The following is an 11,866-nucleotide window of genomic DNA, read 5'->3' on the forward strand; positions in this document are numbered from 1 at the left end:
ATCTCTCATGAATAAACAAATCTTAAAAAAAAATAGAGTTTATTTTTTTTTATTATTTATTTATGATAGTCACACAGAGAGAGAGAGGCAGAGACACAGGCAGAGGGAGAAGCAGGCTCCATGCACCAGGAGCCCGATGTGGGATTTGATCCCGGGTCTCCAGGATCGCGCCCTGGGCCAAAGGCAGACGCTAAACCGCTGCACCACCCAGGGATCCCAAAAAATAGAGTTTAAAACAAATAGTATATAAAATACCAGAGACATAGTAGGCACTCAACAAAGGGTAGCTAGTGATGAAGCTGATGATGATGAAGTAGGAGGAAGAGAAGGAGGAGGGATAGAAGAAAGAAGAAAAGGTATTTTGCTAAGAGTTGAGGTGGCATTCAATTCCTCGGGTGTCAAAATTTCTAGAAAATCCCACAGTTAGTGATCATTTTTAGAACCAAAAGTTGCCTTCCATAGAGAGGGCAGTGATGATACCTGTTCCTGTGGCACCCAGGCCAGACTCAAAACCCAGCCACCACTTTGTAGCTCTGTGGCCCTGAGTACCCTAACATCTCTGTCCATTATTTCCTTATCTAGAATGTGAGGATAATAATAGCCCTGCCTGGTTCCTCAAAAAGTTAAACATAAAGTTAGTAAGTAATTGACCCAATTATTCCATTCCTAGGTGTTTACTGAAGAGAAAGGAAAACAGATGTCCACACAAAAACTCTTACATAAATGTTTATGGTGGCATTATTCATTGACAGCTAAAAAGTGGAAACAGCCCAAATCTCTCTCATCTGGTAAAAAGGATAAGCAAAACATGGTTTGCTCTTCCAATGGGCTAGTATTCAGCAGTAAAAGGGAGTGAAGTACTGATATGAGCTTACAATGTGAGTACAATGTGAATGATCCTTGAAAACGTAATACTAAGCAGAAGAAGCTAGTCACAAAAGACCACAAAGTGTCTAATTCCACTTATATGAGATGTCCAGAAAAGACATGGACTCTCCCATAGAGAGTAAATAGGTGGTCACTAGAGGGAAGATGGAGAGTGGCTACTAATGAGTGGTGGGATTCCTTTTTGGGGTGATGAAAATGTCTGGAATTAGAGAGTGGTGATGAGTGCACAACCTTGTGAATATACCAAAAACCACCGAATTGTATACTTTAAAAGAAGGAATTTTGTGGCATGTGAATTACATCTCAATAAAAAAATATAATTTGGTATTTTGGTGAAGCTTCAATGAGATCATTTAGGTAAATCCCTTAGCACAGAAGCCTGCTTTGCAGTAAGCACTCATTTGATGCTACATAATTCGAATAAAAGCTAGCTACTATGACCATTATTTTCATTACTGGACTAGCTGGGGATTTTAGTTCCTTAACCTCCCAGAGCTTCAGACTCCTCACCTACAAACAGGAGTAACAGTACCTGAATTGGTTAAGATTTCTTAGCTATGGGCAACAGACACCTACTCGGGCTCATGAGTGAAAAAGGAATGCAATGCTTGGTGCAAAGGACAAATAACCAGGCTCAGAAAGAAAAGATCCAAGGGGCAGAATCTAACAAAGAATAACTGAGAAACTATGGACTTACTGGTGAAATACATGGTCCAAATATAGGCTATTGGGGTTTGAACCTAGCTCTGCCCAGAAAGGTTTGTGTGGCTTTGCTTTGTTCCCCTGTTAGACAGGGAAGAGAGGTAGTATTTCGAGGATTGAATGAATTAAGTCTATACACCTATCATCGTGCCTTGCACTCAAAACTTTCAATAATAATATTATTATTGATGGGGCCTTATTGCTGGGATGATTCAGTTTAACAGTTTCTCTGACACTGCATGGCTCTGTCCAAAGTTCAAAATCCTAGGGAGTATGATGGGTCTAGCTAGGGTCACTTACCTACTCTCCTACTCCAGGGGAGGCTGGAAAATCTTGATTGACAGCTTCACTGAGATTATCAGACTTGGGGCAGAGTTGATGGCCAACGCAGAATCCAGCAGAAAGGCAAGGAGGCACTTAGCAACAAAACCAACCTGGGCGGGCAGCCCTGGTGGCTCAGCGGGTTTGGCGCCGCCTCCAGCCCACGCGTGATCCCGGAGACCCGGGATCGAGTCCCACCTCGGGCTCCCTGTGTGGAGCCAGCTTCTCCTTCTGCCTGTGTCTCTGCCTTTCTCTCTCTCTGTGTGTCTCTATGAATAAATAAATAAAATGTTTAAAAACAAACAAACAAACAAACAAACAACCTGGGCCTCCTGCAAATAACCTCAAGTGAAGTCCTTAGGAGGATCAGAGATTAGAAGTGCAAAGTCTATGGCACGCAGTAGGCCCTTAACTACAGGGATTCTTCTCAGCTGCTGGCTATTCTCTACCTGGGCACTCCGGATTTTTCATTACCATTGCAATATAGATTTGGAATGAGTTGGAAAAGGCCTTGAATGCCATGTTTGTATTATCTGTACTTTATTCTGAGAAAAAAGCAGGTTGCACCATCTCCTAAAAACCCCATGGCATTCTCAGAATCCTTGTGGACAATTGTCTACCTTCCCCAAGCCTCCCAGCTGTGTGACCATAGCCTCAGCCTCCCTGTGCATAAAAAACATGGTCACATTCGAGGTTCTGCAGGGCTTAAATGAAATAGTATTTGCAAAGTACTTAGAACAGTGTCTGGCCCAAGGTCAATGCTCAATCAACTGTAGCAGTTATAATAAATAAAATGACGTTCAAGAGCCCCACCTCATGATGTTGATGGGAGAATCAATTGGAATCAAAGAGGCACTATGCACATGACACAAGCCTGTGTCCCAGAAAGAGGTGTCCTTGATTATAATCACCGTGGGCAATAAGATATGTCTTTAGCCCAAGTCTTACTGTTTTTTGCAAAACAAGGTAACATTAAGGGTACACACTTAATGATAGGATGGAGCCTGATCTCAGAAACATTAAAATATGAAGAGGGTGTGTCTTTGAATTTGAGGAAATAAAGTATTGATAATTAGTTTCACATAATTAAAGAATGTTCTCATAGTCTATTACCAGTTTCCCAAAACTTAGAACACAATATTGCTTACTTAATGCTCTAAGGGCACTGAGCATAATTTAATCTTTCCTTGAAGCTTTTGAATTTCCTTGAAGGCAAGATCAGCAATTTCAAAATACACTTTTAGATCCTCCAGTTCAATGATTCTCAGCCCTGACTACACATTAGCATCCCCTTGAGAGCTTTTAAAAAATAACGTTGACTGGGTCCCATTTCAGACCAATTAAATCTGAGTCTCTTGGAGAGAAGCCTGAGTACTGGAATTTTTGAAGTTCCCCAAGTAATTCTGATGTCCAGAGAGTCTGAGAACTGCTCCTCCCAGCAGTGGCTGAGCCTCCAGTGGATGCCATCTGTATTTGCAGATGAAGCCGAAGAGGTCTGCATGGATGCCATCTGTATTTGCAGATGAAGCCGAAGAGGTCTGCAGAGGCTGGGTCACAAAGAGTTTCACACACGTTTAACAAAACAGACCACATATATAGGGGCTTAAAACAATGATTTCTTATTTCTCCTGATTCTGCAGGTTGGCTGGGCATTTCTTCTGCAGGCCTCACCTGGGCTCCCTCATGCAACTGCATTCATTTGGTGGGTTGGCTGGGGGCTGGCTTGGATGGCACAGCTGGACCTCTTTCAACGTGGTCTTTCATCCTTGATTTGTTCTCTGCATGGTGCCCTCGGGATGGTGTTCTAAGAGAATGGGGGTAGAAGCTGCCAGATCTTTTAAGGTCTAGCTTTGGGAGTCATGTAATGTTATTTCTGCTTCTTTTCATTGGCCAGAGCAATTCAGAAGGCCAGCACAGATTCAAGCACTGGGAAAAATAGGCTCTACCCTTTGATGGGAGGCATGGCAACAGTCACATTGCAAAGGAGTTTGCATTTGATAGGATGAATTTGTGGTCATATCTTGCAGTCTGCCACACAGATGGAAGATGCTGAGGCCTGGCCTAAAGCAGGGGCAGTAGAAATTAATTAATTAATTAATTCGGTCAGTCAGTTGGTCAGGGAGTCATTCATTCAATAAATATTTATTGAATACCACCTGTATAACAGGCACTTTTCTAGGCATTAGGGAGACAGCTGTAACTGACAGTGGCAGAGTCACTGCTCTTGTGGAGCATACAACCTAGGTAGAGAGGCATACCATAAAATGCAAATTGGTACACCATATGGTGTGCAAGCAAAAGTGCTATGAAGAAACAGAAAGCAGGATAAGGGATTAGAGAGGGCTATTATAGATGGAATAGTTAAGGAAGGCCTCTTTGGTAAGTAAAAACAGCGGAAACCTGAATAAAGTGAGCCATACAGATGTTTAGAGATTGGGAGGAAAACAAGGAGTTCAAAGGCCCTGAGGCAGCAATGTGCTTCATGTTTGAGAAACAGCAAAGTCCAGTGTGGCTGGGGCACAGTGGGTGAGTGAAAGATGATGAGGCAGGAAAGGCAGGCAGGGTCCAGAGTGTATGGGACTTTGCAGAGCATGATAAGGACTTGGAGTTTTTATTTCAACTGTAAAGGAAGGAACAATTGGGAGATTGTATGTAAGATTGAGCTTTGTTTCAAAAGGCACATTCTGGCTACTGGGTTGAAAGAGGTTGAAAGCAGGGGTAGGGCCAACTGAGAGGTTATTGCTTGGACAGTAGTTGGAGTGTGGAAGTGGTACATTTTGAAGGCACAGCCAATAGAATTTCCTGAAATGTTGGATATGGGTGGGAGAGAAGGGGAGATTAAGGAGAAATCCAAAGCCATTGCCTTGAACAACTGGGTGAATTGTGCTCTTTACTGAGATAAGGAGGGGACCTTGGGGAAGAAACTGATGAGCTGAGATAAACCAAAAGCTTGGTTTTAGAACATGTTAACTTTGGGACACCTGGGTGGTTCAGCGGTTGAGCATCTGCCTTCAGCTTAGGTCATGATCCCAGGGTGCGGGGATCGAGTCCCATATTAGGCTCCCTGCAGGGAGCCTGCTTCTCCCTCTGCCTATGTCTCTGCCCCTCTCTCTGTGTCTCTCATTAATAAATAAATAAAATCTTAAAACAAAAAAAGAACATGTTAATTTTAAGATGCCTTTTAGACCTGAGCAGGCAGTTAGCCATTGAGTCTGAAGTCCAGGTTGGAGTTTCAGATAGAGATCTGGGTGTTATGTGGAGCTACATCAGATCTTGAGGCTGAATGGATCACTTAAGGAATGAGTTTGACAGTAAGGAGATTTGAAGACTGAGCCCTGAGGCCCTGCAACATTCAGAGGTTGGGCTGAGAGGGAGGAGGATCCAGCCCTGGAGACCAAGAAGGAGTGGCCAGTGAGGTGAAAGACAAGGAGGGGGGTTGGTGGAATCCTGGAGGCCCAGGAAGAGAGTGCTTCTAGAAGAGAGTAGGATCAAGTATTGAGTGCTGCTGAGAAGACAGGTAAGCCGAGGCAGAGAAAGGACTAACCATTTGGATTTGGCAACGGTGATTTTAAGATTAAATAGAGTAGGGTGGAGGGGGTTGAGGAGAGAATTCAGATAATTGCAGACATGAGGCTGTGCTCGCTGGCATTTAGCTGAGAGAAAGTACAGAGTAATGTCTCTATTGTGGAAAAAATTTACTAGGAAGGGAAAATTATCAATGATGCAGGAGAAAGAGGGACAACTGCAGGACCAAAGGCATGTGATCCAGGGGACGGGGGAGGAGGACCTGGTCTTAGGGAAGCAGGGAGGACAGTTCTTGCATTGTATCTGAGTGGAGGCTGAGCACACGGCTCCAAGGCAGGTAGATCGAAGGCTTGACAGTAGGGTGTGGAGAGTCAGGAGGCATTTGGGAAGCAGAACAGAAATGGAAGCAGTCACTTCTGCAGGATTTAATGCATCTCCCAGTGAGACCGGCTCTTATCAACAACCTCTCCCAACACCCCATCTGTGCTGGGCCTGGCGCCAGGCAGAGGGGCTCAGAGATGACTCACCCAGTGCCCCTGCGGAAGAAAGGCTCACAGCCTAAGAAAGGAGACAGCCCCGTAAACTGACAACTTCAATGCAATATGCTAATAATAAAGACGTGTTCCAAGTGTTTTGAGAACTAAGAGGGAGTGAGTAACTCTGCTTGGAAGGGTCAGAAAAGGCTTCACAGAGGTGAGATTTCAATGAGGCTTCCAGGAGGAGAACATTGTCAGGCTGGCTGCAAGAGGAAGGTCTTTCAAGGTGGAAGGAATGGCACGTGAAAGCCTCAGATGAGAAAATCTATTACTGCTTTTTTCCTCCTTGTTCCACCTGCCTCTTTATCTGCCTGCTGCTCTCCTCCCCATTTCTGAGTTGTCATCTCTCAGGCTTGCTCAGTTCAAGAGGAAATTTTTCTTTTTGGGAAGTTTTAATAAACTTCCGCTCAGCCTGTATTGAGTCATGACAAAGGTGTGTTTCACACTTAAACAAACGTCTCAGATGTTATTTTTTGCACTTGAAGAACAAGCTATTTTTAAAGTAATCCAAACTCACAGGGACTCAGCACAAGGACGAGTTCGGTGACCTGTTTTTAAGAAACGAGCTTTGGAAAGGAACAGGGTGACCAGCAGTGGCAGAAAGCAGAGAACCTGGCAATTCTTTCCTTTAAATGTTTCAGTGAGCCAGTGAGTAGTTTCACCTTACTAAGTTGCTCATCTTGGCTATCTGGTCCTCTAGAAAGCTCTTGGGGAGCGTGCAATAATTATCCAGTAACAGACTGAGGGAAGATAAGGACAGCACTCCCTCAGAGGTGGACTGACACAGTGGCGGAGAGGACAGTGAGGATGGGGTGAATTTGAGAGAGGTTTGACCTGTGCAGTGAACCAGGGACAAAGGCATTTCCCTGTGCTCCAGAAGTGTCACCGTACCCATCTACATAGCTTGCCTCCTGCCTGGACGGGCCATTGATTCCTTTCCTTCCAGAACATGCGTTGCGTTCCCACTGAGTCGATTCCCCCACTCCCTTGAATCAATCATATCTGGCCTGTGATTACTTTGACCAACTACACATAGGGGGAGTGACACTGAGCCAGTCCTAGGACTAATCTTTAATAGTCTCGAAGAGCAATTGCTGTGAGAAGCCCAAGATATATGAAGAGGCTGGTATGTGTGGTCCAGCCAACATTTCAACCAAGCTCCCCCACCAATAATTGTGTCAGTTGCCAAGTACATGATTGTGCCATCTTGGATGTTCAGGCCACTGAGCCTTCAGATGAATCCAGCTCCAGCTGACATCTGAGGACAATTGCGTGAGTCACCCCAAGTGAGAACAGCCTGGCTGAGCCCAGTCAACCCACAAGACCAGAAGAGACAATAATAAATTGTTGGTTTAAGCCAGTACATTTTAGGGTGGTTTGTTGCACAGAAGGGGCTAACCAGAGTATCATATATTTTCATCAGTCTTCGCTAACTCTAGGCACTGTGCTAGATGCTTTTCATTTTAATGGTCATGTCAACCTGAAGCTAAGTATTATCCTCCTATTGGAACATGAAACAATGCTCAGTGATGTTTGAGAACCTGCCACATACTACTTCAGCAGGCGTCCCCTGTAGAACATTCTTATTATACATATACATCATTTCATTTCTCCCAACCCTGCCCCTCTCTGAGCTAGCACTCAGAGAGGGATGCTGGACCACCCAAGCTTTCAGCCCGAAACACCTAGCACTGCCTTTGTCCATTTTGTTACAATGGAAACGGCTCGGATCTTTGCCTCGGGAGACCTGGACCTGAGTTCGAGCTCTACTGCTCAATTGCTGTTTTGCTCAGGCAAATCATTTCCCCTCTCTGGGTTTTCATTTCCTTTTCTGAGATACGGGGACTGAACTGGAGTTGGGCTGTTTCTAAAACCTGAGTAATAAATTAATTCCTCCATTTAAAAAACTTTTCTTATAAAAATTTCCAAACCTACTCAGATGCAGACAGCACAGTGAACCTTCATGTGCCCTTCATCTTGTTTTGACAATCATTTCCATTTTGCCGTACTGTATTTAATTCGAGGCCCCAATTTTTTTCCTCCTTACTGGAACATGATACCATATCATCTCACCCCTAAATTAGGGTTGCCAGACTTAGCAAATGACAATATAGGACACTCAGTTAAATTGTGTAACAATAAATAATTTTTTAGTAATGTTTTGTGCAACCTCATATTTTATCTTGCAACTCTACCTTAAATGCTTCAGTTTGCAGTTTTCAAAAGGAAGATTTTATTGTACAACTACAAGGCCATGATGACACCTGAAAAAAATCAACAATAATTCCTTAATGGCATTTAATATATAATATATATCCAAATTTCCATGTTGGTTAGAATATGTCTTGTCTCTGGTAGTTTGTTCAAATGGAAATCTAAAGGAGGTCTATCATTGTATTTGGTTTTAGAGCTCTTTTTTTTTTAAGATTTTATTCTTTTTTTTTAAAAATTTATTTATTTATTTATTTATTTATTTTTTTTATGATAGTCACACACACAGAGAGAGAGAGAGAGAGAGGCAGAGACACAGGCAGAGGGAGAAGCAGGCTCCATGCACTGGGAGCCCGATGTGGGATTCGATCCCAGGTCTCCAGGATCGCGCCCTGGGCCAAAGGCAGGTGCCAAACCGCTGCACCACCCAGGGATCCCTTAAGATTTTATTCTTAAAATAAATCTCTACACCCAGTGTGGGGCTCAAACTTACAACCCTGAGATCAAGAGTCATATGCTTTACTGGCTGAGCCAGGCAGGCACCCTTGTTTGTTAAAACTCTTAAAGTCACTTGTAATCTAGAATAATCCCTTCTTACACCCCTTCCTAGCCCCCCAATTTTCTTTTTTTCATGTTGTTAATTTATTTAAGTAACTGGCCAGTTGTCCTGTAGAAGATTCACGTTCTGAACTTTGCCGACTGTTTCTTTATAGTGTTTCATTTACTTGTTCTTTTAGTCTATGTATTTCCTGTAGGTAAGTTTTATTGAGAAGTTTCATTAGATTCAGATAAACCCTTTTGCCTCAAATAGACATGCATCTCAGTGGGAGGCAAAGAATGTATGTTCATGTAACTTTTAGCGATGCTAACTTTTTTTTAATAAAGATTTTATTTATTTATTCATGGTATACATATATATATATATATATATATATATATATATATATATATATATAGAGAGAGAGAGAGAGAGAGAGAGAGAGAGAGAGGCAGAGACACAGGCAGAGGGAGAAGCAAGCTCCATGCAGGGAGCCCTACGTGGGACTCAATCCCAGGACTCCAGGATCACGCCCCGGGGCCAAAGACAGACACTGAACCGCTGAGCCACCCAGGGATCCTTGCGATGCTAACTTTTATCAGTGGATTCAGGTAGTGACACACTTCTTCGTTGTGATTGTGATTGTAATGTTCCCTATCGATCCTTTGGCTCAAAAGTTTTACCATCTATTGATTGCCTAAATCAGGTATATTATTAGAGTTTGCAAAATAGTGATGAATAGTAATTTCAGCATTCCTTCTGATTTATTAGCTGACGTTCTTTTCTATAGAACTTTTTCTTGGGTGCCTGGGTAGCTCAGTCGGTTAAGCATCTGCCTTTGGCTCAGGTCATGATTCCAGGGTTCTAGGATCCAGTCCTGCTGATTGAGTCCTGCATGAGTCTCCCTGCTCAGCAGGGAGTCTGCTCTTCCCTCTCCCTCTCCTCCTCCCCATTTGCATGCTTTCTCTCTCTCTCTCTCTTGTTCACTCTCTCTCTCAAATAAATAAAATTTAAAAAATAAAAAGTTTTTCTTATCCTCTGGGGTCATTTGGTTTCCTGAAATTTAGTTCATAATAAAAGGCAGAATAAATGCTCAACTTTTTAAAAACAGAATCCTCCAGTTTTTGTTTTATTTTTTAAAGATGTTATTTATTTATTCATTCATGAGACACACACACACACACACACACACACACACACACACACACACACAGACATAAGCAGAGGGAGAAGCAGGCTCCATGCAGGGAGCCCGATGCGGGACTCGATCCCGGGACTCCAGGATCACATCCTGAGCCAGAGGCAGACACTCAACCACTGAGCCACTCAGGCTTCCCAATGCTGAGATTTTCCATTGAAATTTAAGATTATAAGTTTTTTTACTTAACTTCTTTGATATTACATTTGTATCACTTTTGTCCTAAAAATTTTGGATCTTAACAGCACTGATGTCATTACTAAATGCTTTAACCCATGGCAAACATATTTCAAAGTAGCAATACTAATATCATTACTGCAGTAAGACTATTGAGAGTTTAGGATTTTTTTTTAAGATTTTGTTTATTCATGAGAGACAGAGGGGGGTGGGGAGAGAAGGCACAGAGAGAAGCAGGCTCCATGCAGGGAGCCCGAGGTGGGACTCCATCCTGGGTCTTCAAGATCAGGCCCTGGGCTGAAGGTGGCACTAAGCCACTGAGCCACCAGGGCTGCCCAAGAGTTTAGGATTTCTTTGTTGTTTTTTCCCCTTTATCCTTAGAATATATCTCATTAATGATAGTCAAAAATACTTTAAGGGCGTTTAGAGTTATTCTTTTTTCCTGTGTGGTCATATTATCAACCTGATATAAAGTTATGTTCATATTTTGGCTTGTTTTTTATTTTAGGAATTATTTAAAAATTTATGTGATTTAATGATTTAAATATTTACATGAATCATTTATAAGATTTCAAAGTCAAAGTTATCTAGCAAAGCTCATTCAGAGAAGTTTCACTTCCAATCTCTTCCCTTTCACTCTGTTCACTTTCACCCCTATGGAAACCCTTTTAAAGCTTTCTCCACCCTAGCACTATTGACGTTTTGAGCTGAGGATCCTTTGGTACTGGGGGGATGATCCTGCATATTGAAGGATGTTTGGCAGCATCCCTGGTCCCTACTTACTAGATGTCAGTTGTTACGACTAAAAACGTCTCCATACCTTGCTAAATGTGTGTATGTGTGTAGTGACCAAAATTACACCTCACTGAGGATCACCATTTTATAGGGGAGTTTCTTGCTGGCTTGAAAATCTGACCCCTGATCTAAGATATCTGCATTTAACATTAAACTTGTCACTTTAGGCAATTACTTTTACAGCAACGGGAGCACTAAATTTGGCGTGCCAGGAATCATTTACAAGGCGGCTGTCCCAGTGATCCAAAATACACGTTTTATTATTTGTAGGTTGTAATTGAAACCAAGACACACATTTAGAAACTTCTCTTATAACTTGTGACTGCTGAAATGTGTCTACCAAGAGGACCAGACACCTCCGTACTTTCCTTGGCTTTGCAAAATTCTGGGATTAGGTCATTTCTTAGGGCTTTTCTGCTGTCTCAAAGCTTTTGCTCGAAAAGCCTAGGAGCTTACATTTGAAACTGAGGTGGACAGGATAGTAACTGAGAGCCCCCCCCCCCCAAAAAAAGGGCAGCCCCAGTGGCGCAGCGGTTTGGCTCCGCCTGCAGCCTGGGGTGTGATCCTGGAGACCTGTTATGGAGTCCCACACCGGGCTCCCTGCATGGAGCCTGCTTCTCCCTATGCCTGTGTCTCTGCCTCTCTCTCTCTCTGTGTCTCTGAGTAAATAAATAAAATCTTAAAAAAAAAAAAAAGTAATTGAGAGCACCCAGTTGAATCCCAGGTCTCCAAAGTATTGGTTCTGTGACGTAGTACCAAGTGACTTACCTTCTTGGAGTTTTAGTCTTTCCAATGATAAATGAAGATGGAAACTGTACCTACTTCAAAGGATTGTTGCAAGGATTAGAGACAATACATATTAAGTGCTTAATAAACGTTGGCTGTTAGTATAATTACCACCAGGGCTAGGTGGTGGTGTGCCAGGATATACTCAGAGCCACAGGATGGATCAGGAGCATCTTCCTGGAGTGTGAA

The 11,866-nt window shown here is 42.8% G+C and overlaps 1 long non-coding RNA gene across 1 annotated transcript; it reads right to left on the reverse strand.

Annotated features, from left to right (window-relative positions):
• Nucleotides 1–2,479: 2,479 nt before the first annotated feature.
• LOC129513880 (uncharacterized) lies at nucleotides 2,480–11,866 on the reverse strand. Its single transcript, XR_008665315.1, has 4 exons — nucleotides 11,660–11,866; nucleotides 8,168–8,236; nucleotides 3,583–3,972; nucleotides 2,480–3,458 (listed from the first exon to the last, which is right to left on the reverse strand). It is a non-coding gene; the product is annotated as an uncharacterized LOC129513880 (long non-coding RNA).

Source organism: Nyctereutes procyonoides, unplaced genomic scaffold (genome assembly GCF_905146905.1).
Source record: "Nyctereutes procyonoides isolate TBG_1078 unplaced genomic scaffold, NYPRO_anot_genome, whole genome shotgun sequence".
NCBI lineage: Eukaryota > Metazoa > Chordata > Mammalia > Carnivora > Canidae > Nyctereutes > Nyctereutes procyonoides.